Source organism: Onychomys torridus, chromosome 21, assembly GCF_903995425.1.
Source record: "Onychomys torridus chromosome 21, mOncTor1.1, whole genome shotgun sequence".
Lineage (NCBI taxonomy): Eukaryota > Metazoa > Chordata > Mammalia > Rodentia > Cricetidae > Onychomys > Onychomys torridus.
The window spans coordinates 9,502,739-9,517,903 of record NC_050463.1 but is presented as its reverse complement, the minus strand read 5'-3'; the positions used below and the strand labels follow the sequence as shown (position 1 = coordinate 9,517,903).

At 36.7% G+C, this 15,165-nt stretch overlaps 1 long non-coding RNA gene across 3 annotated transcripts in view; it reads right to left on the bottom strand.

The window, feature by feature from the left end:
• The window catches only part of LOC118571695, an 81,561-nt gene that overhangs the window by 16,600 nt on the left and 49,796 nt on the right, over positions 1 to 15,165 (bottom strand). The window contains exon 4 of one of the 3 annotated variants that reach the window (XR_004943380.1): positions 5,111 to 5,268. The exons of the other annotated variants lie outside the window; for them this stretch is intronic. This is a non-coding gene — a long non-coding RNA (uncharacterized LOC118571695). Of the gene's footprint in view, positions 1 to 5,110; positions 5,269 to 15,165 lie in introns of those variants that run through there. 3 annotated transcript variants of the gene reach the window in all.

The following is a 15,165-nucleotide window of genomic DNA, read 5'->3' as shown; positions in this document are numbered from 1 at the left end:
GGCATCCTCTCTGATGATGATTATAGACTATGCATTTGACTATTTGGCTTGATAATGGCTGGTTTCTTTAGTTCTTTATTTATTTTGAATATTAGTGCTCTGTCAGGTATGGAGTTTGTGAAAATCTTTTCCCATTCTGTAGGTTGCCTTGTTTTCTGAATGATAGTGACCTTTTATTATAGAAGCTTTTCAGTTTCATGAGGTCCTACTTATAAATTTTTTTATCTTAGTGCCTGCACAGTGTTCTGTTCAGGAAGTTGTCTCCTGTGCCAACTCATTCGGAGCTATCTGGTTTCATGTAGAGGTCTTTGATCCACTTGGACATGATTTTTCTGCAAGGTAATACATATGGATCTATTTGTATTTTCCTACATGCTGATATCCAGTTAGGCCATTAACATTTGTTGAAGATGCTTTCTGTCTCCATTGTGTATTTCTGGTTCCTTTATCAAAAATCAGGTGTCCATATGTATGTGGATTTATGTTTGGGACATCAGTTCAATTCCATTGACCAACATGTCTATGTTTATGCCAATATCATGTTTTTATTACTATGCCTCTGTAGTACAGTTTGAAATCAGGGACAGTGATACCTTCAGAAGTTCTCTGATTGTTCAGGATCATTTTAACTATCCTTTTTTTTTCATATAAAGTTGAATGTTGTCCTTTCAAGTTCTATAGAGAATTGTTTTGGGATTTTGATGAGTATTACATTGTTTCTGTGGCTTCCTTTTAGTAATATGGCCATTTGTAGTATATTAATCCTCCTGGTCCATGAGCATGGGGGAGTTGTTTCCATCTTCTAATATTTCTTTCTTCAAATCTTAGATTTCTCATACAAGTCTTTCAATTATTTGGGTAACTATCCTAAGATATTTTATATTGTTTGTGGTTTCTACAGATGGTCTTATTTTCCTTATTTCTTCCTCAGTTTTTGTGATTTGTATATAGGGGTGTTCTGATTATTCTGTGTGTGTCTTAATCTTGTTACAACCCAGTTGAAGGTGTTTATCAGCTGTAAGAGTTCCCTGGTAAAGGCTTAGCTGTCCCCTATGGGAGAATGTACCCTGTTGGAGGAGGGGATGAGAGGTGAGGGGAATGTAAGAGGGAGCAGGAGGAGGGATGAGAGGGGCACCTGTGGTTGGTATATAAAATAAATAAAAAAAGAAAAAGTTCCCTGGTAAAATGTTTATGGTCACTTATGTAAAGTATCATATCATCTGAAAATACCAATTCTTTTCCATGTCATTGGGGTAAAAGAAGCCTGGTACCTTGTATAGTTCCCAGCATATGACAAGCACTGAATAAATGCTGAGGAAATAAATTCTGGTTTTAAAAACTGAGCTTTGTGATTGAAACTTTACAGTGTTGTTCATCATCAGGCTGCATTTATTTAACCATCGAATCTATCCCTTATCAGGATGGAACATACAGGAAGATTAATTTTTCCTTGTACTGGACAGTGTTCTGTCTGAAGAAATGCCACCAGTGTACTGGGCAGCAAAGACGAAATTCAAATGATCAAGATTAAATTGCTGTAGTAGCCACCTGAAAACAAACAATTAGTTCTAATCTCACTACTGTATCTGTTAGATTATTTTAAATGCTGGAGAAGAAAGTCAGAGGGTAGTTTTAATGTATCTCCATTAGTGGGCATCCCTCATGGAATTGTGCTTAGCAGAAATAGAAATTAAGGTGTGGGGGAATTAAAATATTAAAAGAAAACTACACTAAGTCAGAGGCATTTGGGAGACAAACAGGAAATCAGTACAATGGTGGATAGAAGTTCTGAAACTGGCCAATGGATGGTGGAATATAAGCTTTCCTTCTTGCACAATTTTACTCAAGATTGTCAATGAAGATTATCATCTTCATGTAAAAATGTTACAGACTGTGCTGAACTGACAACTAGGTGTATCAGTGTATGAATAGACTACATACTACACAGCTGCAAAGTTAGAGTTTTAAGGTGATTTAATGTTAAATAGACAGTGATTTGCCTAAATACATACTTCTAGAAGACAGACATCCAGTCCTCCTAGTACAGTGGCATTTTAATCTCACTTCAAATATTTGAAGTAATACTTCAAGTATATTGGAGGTATTGTTTTTGCTGTTAACTCATCTACGCTTAAAGGATTAAACAGATATATTAGAATATATATTAAATTTAAGAAGGATTGAAGGACATGCTGGAAGTGAATAAAAGGAAAACCATAAATCTCTAATCCTGCAGTCTCAGTAGAACTAACCATAAGTTCTCAACTGAAGCTGTAATTACTAATGAGTCCATTTAGTGACTAGATGAAACACAATACATAATATTATAAAACTTCATTACTCTTGTTCATACCAACATTCACCCTTGATAAGAGATTAGCAAGGTATCAATTGCATAAATTGGGATATAAATATCTGATATTTAGGATATATAATATGCTGCTTCTCTGAAAGGGTCACTTCTCATAGTCTGGGAACCCTGATCTGACACTTATTTTCAAGATTTATTTTATGTTTAATTAAAGGTGTGTGTGTGTGTGTGTGTGTGTGTGTGTGTGTGTGGTGTGTTTCTCTTTGTTTAAATGTTTGTGTATATTAAGATAAGAGCAGTCATCTCCACAGGCCAAAGGCATATGATCATTTGCATTAGAATTAGAGGTAGCTGTGTGCTATCTGATGTAGTTCATCAGTTCAGTTGCAAGAGCAGTATGCACATCGAAATGCTCTTATATCTCTCAAGCTCCATTTCGCTTTTTCAAATAAACCCTGAATTCTCACCAAATGGCTACCTAAACAAGATCTTCACAATGACAACACTGGTTGGTAGGCCAAAGTGTAAGTGGTAAATCTCACAAGACAGCACCCCTATGTGCATAAATATAGGCAAGAAAGGACTGCTGACAACAGGAGGTTGAGTGTTCACTGGGGATGAGGCCACTATATATTGTCTAACACCTACTGATCAGGACTGAAAATCCATACTAGCAACATCATTAACTGAAACATGAAGCCCCTGACCTCTGTTAAGAAAAATCATAGGAATCCTTTGATTTATGTCTTCTCAAGGACTTACTAAATCTGTAAGCTCTGATACTGATAATTTCTGTCTGCAATTCAGTTGTATGCTGATGTAATCAAATTAAGATAAATTTTTTTTGGTTGATTCAAATAGCTAGAATTCTATAATATACAGAATAACTGAAGACATGGCCGAGATACTGAACAAAGGGCTGAAGCTGCAGTCTGAGGGGGCTAAGATGGCTGTCAGTGTGCTATAATTATAGTATAATTGTATAATTTCCTCCTTCCCTTAATTTATCACCAACACTCTAGTATACACATCTTTTCTCTCTTTAAAACTTATGGTCTGTTTTTCATTATTTTTTGTTATATATGTATATATATGCACAAATATATTCTTAAATAAGGACAGTTAATTTTATATAATGTTCCTTGTATGTATATTTTCAGGGCTCAACCTTTGTTATTGGAAAACTAATTGGAATAGTTTTTTTCATGTGAAAGATTATTTCTTAATTGTCTTTTAGAATGAAAAAATTTTTTTAAAAAAGCCTCATTGTTTTGGAGGTTTGAGGCATCCTTGTCTTTCCCAGTCCACCTTGGCATGACTGTTGTTGTTTTCCTTGGTCATCCCAAAATTAGACAGCCATATTAGCTAGACTTCTATGGTTATAGCTTATAAATTACTAGAAGATACAATATTATAGCAAACTCCCTAGCTCTTACAATCTTTCCACACCATCTTCTGTTAGGATCTCTGAGAATCAGGAGTAGGAGTTATTTGATAGATGTATCTAATTGTACTGGTTTCTAAAATTCTGCATTTGATTGGTTTTGTTAAATTGTCTCCATCTGTCGCAAAGTGAAGTTTTCTTGATAAGGAGTACATTTATCTATGGGTATAAATAACGTTTTTAGAATATAGTTAGGGTCTGTACTGCTTATTACAGTGGTGGTTGCATGTATTCTCCAAGACTAAAGACTTTACAAATCCTGGTAGTTGGCTAGTTGCTAGTACAGAATATGGCGTTACTCATCCTTAGAGAGTCTTAAATGTAGTTACGGAGCTATCAGTTATTGTCACTTATGCTTGCCACTACTGGGTTTTATTGCTATGGTGGTTATTTTTATGGTTGGTAGGAATCTTAGCTGGATGAGACTTTTGATTGCTTCTCTCTTTAAACTTTGTAAGTTATATCTGGAATCATGGAAGCTTGTCCTCAGGGAGGAAATATTCAGGTCCCTTCACTTGATGTTCCTGGTATCTTTATAAATAGGAAATTTCACTTTATAATTTGGAGGGAGGCAAGCATGGAAGTAGCAATAGTTGGTTCTGTTTTGGAAGTCTCTTTGGATATCCATGAACACAAACTCAAAAAGTGCCTCTTATGACTGATGTTGGGATTTTTATTATATGGCCCTTAGCTCAAGGATGAAGATTTTTCAACACAGATGAGAATATGTTGTTTAAATCATATATGTGGATTTATATCCAGACTTACATATATTATAATGTTTGGGGTGAAAAAACATTTAATAGTGTGAATTATTATTTATTTAGACATCCTTCCTCTTTTGGTATTTATTTCTAACCCCTCTACACAAATAGCCCCATTACCCACTTCCTTGAACCTACCCACTTATAACTACTCTCTCTATTGCTTCCTGACCCCTACCCCAGAAATCATGTTTTTACTTTTCTGGTTTTTGCAATTACTGCAGGATATTTCAAGATTTGGAGCTAAAAGAATAAGATGAAAGAGAACTTTGACCCCTGTCTTTCTGGGACAGGGTTATCAAATTCAAATTGATTTAATATAGTTCCACCCATTTACCTATAAAGTTCATGAAATCATTGTCTTTACAGTTGAAAAAATATTCCACAGTGGTTTTTTCATGACATTTTTGATTATCTATTTTTCAGTCAACTGGCATTCAGGGTTTTTCCATTTCTTAGCTATTGTGAAAAGAGCAATACGGCCATATCAATTTAGGTGTACAATTATCTTTGGAGTAGAATTGCAGTCCTTGGGTTTATGCCAAGATGTGGAATAGGTGGGTCATCTGATAGACTTATTTTTACCTTTTGATAGTTCTCCATAGTGGCTGAACCAATTTGCAATTCAACCACCCAGCAGTGTTTGTGGTTTTAGTTTTTACGAAAGTAACTCCAGCAGTCATTGTCAGTGGTTTGGTTGATCTTTGCCATTTTGAATAGGGTAAGATGTTGTCTTCAAGTTATAGTTTCTGTGAGGGAAGAACATGGCAAAAGGTAACATGAGGAAAAAACAGATTTTCTTTTTTTATCTTGAATCATAATCCACTGATGGAAGTGAAAGCAGAGGCATAAGCCAAGTGTAACTCCCACTGACAGAAAGCCTCCATTATAACCACAAGCTTTTAGAGAATTTTCTAAATTAATGTTAGATAAGGAGGGCCAAGTTTATATCTACTCTGGAACTGAACTTGGTCTTACATTACAGTCTCCCATGCAGTAATGATTTTGAAGACATAAATAGATCAGGGAAAACAGCTGAGACTTTGTATTGTGAGAGGTCAAAACAGACAATTGGTGAAGTTGAAGTATCAGGCGCCTTGAAGTCCTAGAATGGAAGAAGTTATGCAGAAAGTTGAAGCTTTGTGCCATGAAGAATGTCCAGGAGACACTATTGGTGAAAGTGCAGCCCAGTAATATATAAAAGTTTCCGAATTCATAATGATTTTGAAAACATTTTTAGAATAGTAGAGGCTTGCCAATGTCATAGGTATGGAGGGGCCACCTATGAAGGTAAAGAATCAGTTGCAGTAAAAGTGAAAATATGGAAAGAGTCATGGGAAGAAGTTGAGGTACTGGGCCATGTGGCAGGTTCACAGTCTTTTAAGAGAATCAAGGATTTGATGTAGATGAAAGAGCATAACGTTTGTGTAGTGGTATTTACTCCGCCCATGACCTTGGGCTATATGGCCCAAAGGAGGCAGTGCTTCCTGCCACTATACATGGCCTCTGATAAGAAGGTGGAGAAGGGTCTCAGGCCCCTTCTCCCTGCTCCTGCCTGTGAGGCAGATTCACTTCTGGTCAGATTAGAGGGTGGCTTCTGCTGTGTATTCTGCTCTGTAATTTTGAGTATATATCCTCAATTTATATCTTAAATTCTGTTACCCATTTGATAGTTGGGTACCACTTATTACAATCAATCCATGTAAGTCTATTAAATAAGGCAAATTCAGTCATAGAGTCCTGGAAGGCTAAGAACTGGTCTTATGATGCTTCACATTGCCTGATTCAACCTCCACCATCCAAGAACTTGAGAGATAGATAGAGAGAGAGAGAGAGAGAGAGAGAGAGAGAACCTGAGTCTGTGCTCCTCAGGTCTTAAACTAGCCAAGAAGCCATTCCCTAGGGCCTGGTACCCCAAGGCCAAAGGTGGAATGAATACCCACTACCAGGTGGGCTTTGAGGTCTACTTTGTTCAAGCTATGCTCAGTTTGGTAGACAATATACTTCCTGTTGCCAGCATATTGAGATGTAGAACTCTCAGCTCCTTCTCCAGCACCATGTCTACCTGCATGTGTCCTGCCATGATTATAACGAACTAAAACTCTGAGAATATAAGCTAGTCTCAATTAAATGTTTTCCTTTATAAATGTTGCTGTGGTCATGGTGTCTTTTCACAGCAATTGAAACCTTAACTAGGAGAGCAGTTAGTATCATGGACTGAAATATTGCATGTTTTTGTCAGGAGTAAATTGGGCATTGTTACAATGGGATAGGAAAGCTGAGAAATGCATAATGGGCCATACAAGTAGTAGCATGGAATACACTGGTGATGAGGGTTATTTGAACTACGGGAACCATCTCAAGAGGTTTCAGATGCAAAGAATTTCAGTAACCTGCATAGCAATCATTCTTTTCATGTTTAGTGAATAATGTGGCTGCTTTTTCCCTTGTCAAAAAAGTCTTCCTGAAGATAATGAGAAGAGTTTTGGATTAATTGCATTCTCTAAAAAAATTCTCAAAACAGCCTTGTATAGACTATGTTGTATGGTTGCTAATGTTAACCTGAATGAAGATTTATAATTAAAAGGAGCAAGCTAAACAAGGATAAATAAAAATTATAATTTAGAGAAAAAAAGATAGCCAGGAAGCAAATGGAGAAAACTCCTTGGTTCAAGGAGGCACATAGACTTAAGAAATCGAATGGGAATAAAGGGTGTGATGACCTCAGGACAAAGTCCCAGCAAGGTGTTTCCATTTTTTTGAAGGAGTTAAAGGAAAGTTTAGAGCATAGTAATGGTGCAAATATTTATTACAATACTCTGTAGAAAGAAAAGGGGATCTCTAGGTTGAGACCATCCTGGTTTACAGATCTAGTTACAGGATAGCCAAGCTTAGACAGTGAAGGAAATCATGGAAAACACAGAAAGCTAGTGAAGATGTAATTAAACAAAACTGGACATGTTCCAATCCTAGAAAGCAGCAAAATTTTCCAGCTTCAGCCACATGGTTCTGGCTTTAGAGGCAAGGACAGAAGAAAAGGCCTCCTGAATCTTTCTCCATGACTATGGGAAGCAGCCAACGCAAGATGTGTGGTAGTGGTGTCCCTATGTGAAGATCCAGAGAGGCAACTGAGTGAAGCTGTGAAGGTGAAACCTGAATTGATTGGACACCTCAAGAGGTTGGAGATGCCACAACCGTGGGATGTCTGCCAAGGCGAGGTGCTAATGGCCTAAGAAAGAGTGTGTTGCATTCAACAAAGCTGTAAGGAGTTGGAGATCTGAAAAGCTTTAACATTAGACATGGAGATGCAGATGTCAGATCTTGCCCAGCTATTTCTCAGTCTTGTTTTGGTTCAGTTTTTCCTCACTATGCTCCTTTCCCTACATATTTGGATGATAATGTATACCCTGTGCCATTATGTGTTGGAAGTATGTGATCAGCTTTTTGACTTTGATTTTTAGAGGGGATTACAGTTAAAAAATTGCATGAATCTCAGAAGAGTCCTAGAACTTTAGACTTTTAAATAAATTCGAGGCTGTCATAGACTATGGGAACTTTTGGAAATTGTACTGAATGCATTTTTGTAATATATGACAACAATACTTTGGGGTTAGGGAGTGGAATGTAGTTGTTTGAAAGAAAATGGCCACCAAGGAAATGGCATTATTAGGAAGTGTGCCCTTGCCGCAGTATGTGTGGCCCTTTAGGAAAAAGTGTGTAACTGTCAGGGTAGGCTTTGAGGTTTCCTATACTCAAGTTACAATAGGAATGACTTGGTTCACTTTCTGTTTCCTGCAGATTAAGATGCAGAGTTCTCAGGTTCTTCTCCAGACCACACCTGCCTGCATGCCACCATGTTTCCCACCATAATGGTAATGAACTAAACTTCTAAAATTGTAAGCTAGTCTCTCTCGACAATTGGACACCTAGAGCTCTACCTGGGGCCTGGCTGAGGATCTCTGCATTCACTTCCATCCGTTATTGGTAGGGTGTTTGGGCATCTGATCACCAGACTAGGTCAGATCAGGCTTTCTCTCGACCACTGCCAGCAGTCTACAGAGGATGTATCATTGTGGATTTCAGGGGACCTCTCGAGCACTCTGCCTATTCCTGTTCTCATGTGGTCTTCATTTATCATGGACTGTAAGAGTGTGAATTGTTGAGCCCAAGATTGGAAAAAGCACAGGGACAAATAGCCAAACGAATGGAAGCACACAAATTATGAACCAAAGGCTGTGGAGCCCCCAGCTGGATCAGGCCCTCTGGATAAGTGAGACAATTGAATAGCTTGAACTGTTTGGGAGGCATCCAGGCTGTGGGACCTGGACCTGTCCTTAGTGCATGAGCTGGCTGTTTGGAACCTGGGGCTTGCAAAGGGACACTTTGCTCAGCGTGGAAGGAGGGGACTGGACCTGCCTGTACTGAATCCACCAGGTTTAAATGAATCTCCAGGGGAGTCTTGGCCCTGGAGGTCATGGGAATGGAGGGGAGGGGATGGGGGGAAGGTGAGGGCGGGAACAGGAGTGGGGAGGACAGGGGAACACATGGCTGGTGTGTAAATTTAAAACACAAATATAATAATAATAAAAAATTAAATCCTCAAAAAAAGAAAAATAAATAAAAAATAAATAAAATTGTAAGCTAGTCTCAATTGAATGTTTTCCTTTATTAAAGTTGCTGTGGTCATGGTGTCTTTTCACAGCAATGTTCCTCTGAACTCTATAGGCAGGAAGAACAGAAAGCACTAATACTTACATTAATTCAAAAAATAGACACACACCTATAACACCAAAATGAAAGTTAATTATAAAAAGATACTTTCTAGAATACTCTTTATTGTATTCTCTGTATCTATAAAATCAGAGTGGTGTAATAGACTCACTACCATTAATCTTTTAGGGAATATAAAATATACATTTGAAAACTAGCTCCAGGGATATACAAATATCAACAATATGTTGACATATAAAAGAGGACCACAGTGTCTCCTCTCAGATGAAGAATTTACAAAGAGAAAAATCTGTGCTTCCAAACTTCACAATGTCATCCTTGCTCAAATATGGATACTGGATTAATCCTGTCAACAGCTGGGCATTAACTAACTCTATTTCAATATGCTTAGTTGGGATGCTGATGTGCAGGTTCAATGATGTATCCTTTGTAGAACAAAGAGGTTGAATGTGGAAGGCACAACATATTAATGAACTAAAAGTCAGATAATTTTTTTTTAAATTATGAGAGATGCAATAACAGTCCTTACATTCAAAGTAATAGACAACATATAAAATCAAATATTCTTTAGGATGTTATGAGGATCATGAGATAAGTAGAAAAATCAATACTCGATAATATTATAATTATCTAAATTCTCTGAAAGTCAACATACCAGTACAGTTAAATAACAATCCCACAAAATTCTTATGTGGTTTCATTAAATAATTATAAAAATTTATATAAACAGCCTATGTGACAATACATTCAGATAAAGTAAAAGATGATCTGTGATCAAAATGAATACATTAAGCTTTATAAGGATAATACTAACTCTTCATTGATATTGAATATATTACTGCTCATGAGATTTGCTTAATTCAAATTTAAATATTGTAATTTTATTCTATTCTCCTCTTCAGTGTCTTAGCTCAATCATCTAAGAGGATTTTACCTAGCATAGACAAATGTCATTTATGATTCTTTTATTATTCAGAAATTAGAAGTCACTGGTTGTATATAAATGTAAACCTGGGGGCTGGTGAGATGGTTCAGTGGTAAAAGGAACAGACTTATCATGTAGAGAAACCCAGTTTGATCCTCTCTACACACATGACAAGGAGACTAATGTGCTTGACTCCAGTACTGAGGGTTTGTTGACAAACTCAGAGTTTCATAGTCATTGTACAGGCATGTAATATACATAAAACACATTGATGAAGACTCATATATTTAGATAGTACATATATATTTTTAAAGGGATAAATGGAAATCTGTCCATATCAGCCTCTCTTTGGAATCTCTATCTATGCAATATAGTAGTTTCAGAGAATGAAAATTAGAAGATGTGAGACCCTTGTTCTTCTAAAAGAAGAAAAGAGATCAAAGTCATTAAGGGGATAACTTGTTTACACTTGATGGCTTATGTAGAGCAACAACTCAATATTCTCAGGAAATGCTTTGTGACATATTCTACAAGATGTCAGACAGAGGTCAAGTGGGCAGTGCTTTCACAATGGTATCCCTTTGGATAAACAAAAGACAAAAGGGGAAGTACTTATCTATCTATTGAGAACTTACCACTGAACACTGGATTCAAAGGAACCAATTTAGTATGAACTAAATAGGACAAATAGATTACAAGAGTCAAAACAAGACAAAACAAAACAAAAATAAAACAAACAAAAAACCATAGGTACATTATCACTGCCTGATATCAAATGTTAGATATAGAAACCATTATCCTGCAATCTGCATGTCCTCACAAAAGCATCAGTTTCATGACAAGAGCAAGCCACATAATCCTTCTGTCATCTGAGCTCCCTAAGGTGATAAAATAATATGTAGTATTCAAGACAGAAAAACTCTTCTAATTCCAATTTTCTATATTATGTATTAGTGATACCAGCAAAAAGTTACATGAATTTGGATGGTCACTTCCAAAAGCCTGTTTCTTGAAACCTGACCATCCCCAAAATGCAACCCATGTAGGACGAGACTTTCCCTCTTCAGTAATATATATAAAGACACAAGGCCATTCTCTGTAGGATCTACACATCAATGTATTTCCTTAATCATCATTTACAATGGAATCTCAGAGATGAAAGTTTTAAGACCATGAAAAATGAATTTTGATTACTAGTGAAGAAAAAGAAAAAAATCATAAAAAACAAATACTTTAGATGTTATTACCCAATGCTGAGAATTAAAAACTTACATGGTATCAGTATAGAAAAATTTTCAAAGTAATATGGACACAAAACTGATCTGGGGCACTGGAGATACAGTCATTCTCTCTGTTAACTCTTCTCTGAGCTTCTGGTACAAGAACAAAGACTAGAACTCTTGCTGACATTTCACATCATGGTGTCAAAACCACAAATCTAAAGTTAATACAACTCTGATATGGACAATGCCAAACAACATAAAAATACTCAAACACCAGAATTATACTAAAGATCTTCTCACCACTTCTCCAGAAAAAAAGAGCATGAATATATTTCGAGTGTAGAAATAAATACCACTCAATCATTTCATTTTACCCACAAACATTGGTTCTTCAAATTCATGAGGAAGGAAGTACCCTTGAAGAAAGTTATGAAATAGCACAGGTCATTCACTTGAGCAGCAATAGAGACAAAGTATACATAGAAATCTCAGAGAGAAATCCACGAGGACACAGGAAATAGGATATTTTTACATGAAGAATGGTGAATTGAGGGAATGTGTGGAGTAATGGGCCATGTGTAACAAATCAAACCAAAGACCTACTATTTCCAAGTAGAAGGAAGAAAAATACTGCCAGTAATTTAACCATGAGAATATATTTAATAAAACACACACACACACACACACACACAAATCCCCAATACACATACCAAATAGAGCCCAGTGACAAAGGAAATCTCCGTAGAAATGGAAGTGTCATAGACAGATGTCAGCAAGATTTTGTGATGAAATTCTAAAGGATGGAGGAAGAAATGGAACCCAACTCAACAAAGTAAAGTGTCCCTGTGTCACACCTGGTCCAACAGCACAGACCAGAGACAAAATCCATTTGAAGAAACACAGAAGAGGAAAAGGCATGTGCTCTCAGGTCGTATTTCATCCAGAACAATAGGAGTGACCTAGACAAATTTGAATAGGAAAAGAGATATAAAGGAGATACAGGAAGACATCAAACTCCTTTGTAATAATGTTGTGATCACACAAAGAGCTTACAATAGTCACTATGGGAAGCTTCCTGACTTGACCAGTGTTTTAAGTATCATTGAAATTACAAAACACACAAAATCACTACCTTCCTATACTAATGAGAATTTCTTTAGAAAGTTAGCCCATTTGGGTTGCTTCAAAAAGACCTAGGAATAAGCTTAAATAATGAGGTAAATGACTTTTATGAGGAGTTATCTAAGGCACACAGGAAAATAATAAAACTGATAATACACAAGTTCTACACACTGTGACAGAAAATGATATGTTTAGTTCATGTTACTAACAGCAGCTGACAGAATTGTGCAAGCCCCATCAGCCAAAACTGACATTCATCATAAAAGTAAACAGGGAAAAAGGAAAACCATAAAGATCAAAATTAATCCTAAGGATGTGTATTCCTGGTGGTATCATAGGACCTGACTTCAAACCATAATAGAGTCCCAGAGACAGAGAGAGTATGGTCCTGTGCATGAAGAAAAATATAGAAAGGAGAACAGACCATAGAGCCCAGCAGTGAAAAACACACCGAAGAGACCAAATTTAGGAAAATGGGTCAAATACAACACCGGGAAAATGGAGACTTTTGAACATTCTCTGCTGGCAAAATCTTTGTTTGCTTGTAGAAGAAAAACAAAACTAAATGATTATTGGTTCAAAAATAAAAAACACTGTCTGCAAGAGATTGCACAACAGTAGAAAACAACCAAGGCAGCCAACAAAGGGATTCCATTGAGTAAAAATCTGCTAAGAAGAAAAGTATTCACAGAAGGTGTGGTAGCTAACCAAGAGTCAGATAGATAAACACTTACCAGGTTTTCTTCTCGGAAGTGGTAAATATATTAATGATACAAAATGATGATTAATGTAAACACATGAAATCCAACCCATTAAATAGAAAAATGGCATAATCCAAAAATCACAAAGATTTTATTAAACAAAAAGCATAAATAAGCAAAATATCACACATACACATGTATAAATGTTTTAATTTTTAAAATATATTTTTTAATTTTTTGTGAATGCATATGTCATTTTCATGCATGGATGTGCACCCCATGAGTGTCTGGTGACCACAGAAAAGGAAGAATCTGATATCTTAGAGTTACAGACAACTGTGAGCTATAATGTGGGAACTGAGAAGCAACCTGTGTCTTCTGGAAGAGCAAGAAGTACTCCTAAAGGCTGAGCCTTTTTTACAACCACCATATATATTTATTAGTCATGAAATTACAAAGTCAAAACCAAAGCTGAGTGCTTCTCAGCTGGTCAGAATGGGTAATATTAAAAACAAAAACAAAACAAAAAAAAAAAACAAAAAACCTTATGATGGAGCTACAATTGAAGGCATTCCCACACATCCAGAGGAAGAAGGATATGAATTTCATTGATTCTTGGCCAGCTTGCTTTATCTAGTCAGTTACAGGCCAGCAAGATGACCTGTCTATAAAATACATTGAAAAATATGATTAACAGATATATGCTGGCAAGATAAGGGAAAAGTGGATTTTTATTCACTCCTGGGAGGAATGTCAACTGGTACAAAAGAGTGAATTCATTTTGAAGGTTTCAAACCTTATCCACCACAGTAAACTGAGTTCTCACTAATAGCTTCTAAAGTCCTCTCACACAAAGAATGCACACACGGCGTTATTGCTACTTTAAATAAGCGTCAGGAAATGGACTCAGCCCAGATCCCAATGAAATTTCAAAGGTAACAAAATGACAACCATGAACTTAGTATTTAAATGAAGAGGAGTGAAAAGAGACTGAGTGAATGACTAATGAGAAAGAAAAAAATTCTCCATGTTTTCTTAATTGGACACATCCCAGTACCTGGAGTAAGGCTACCTCAGCTTCCAAGGATGGACTCAGCCAGATTCTACAGCAGGAACATGGGGAACCTTGTGCATAGCTGGATCTACACGGGCCTATGCACCTTCCCCAAGGCTGGAAACATCTCTTCTGTTTTATAGTGAAAAGGCCGAGGCCCAGAAAGGGCCAGGTGCCAAGTCTAAGACTTTCTTCTTTATTGTAGGAAGCTACTTCATACCTATGTCCTTTTCTTGAATTTCAATGTTTTTGGTTAAGACTGAGCCTCACAGTGGTTTTTGTGTGGGTAAGTAGAGGATAGGGTACAGACCCATGGGATCAAACAGGTATAAGAGGAACACCAAGAAAGTATAATGGCAGGGTTGAGTAGAGAGCTTCTCTAGCATGCACGACTCTATCTATAGCATGGCAAGAAGAAAAAAAAAGTACTAAGGAACCATTCTTTTTCTTTTTTTTTTTTTTTTTCCACATAGACCACATACAAAATTTACTCCACAACAAACACATCTGTGGATATAATAGCACAAAGATAGGAAACAGCATGTGGGGTAATGGCTTAGCAGTCAAGAACATTGTGGCTCACAACTATCTGTAACTTCAGTTCCAGGGGATCCAATACCCTCTTCTGGTTTCCACGGGGACCAGAAATGCACATGGAGCACAGACAGAACTATTCTTTTTCAGATCAAAGCATAATTTATGTCTAACTTGTATAAAATATTATGTTTTTAGTTTTAAAAATTATTACTTTGTTACTATTTATTTCATTAAGAAGGGTCTCACTCTATATAGGTCTGGCTGTCCAAGAACTCACTACATAGAACAGGTTGGCTTCAAAATCACAGAGATTCATCTGCTTCTGCTCCTCTAGTGCAAGTGCCATTATTGAA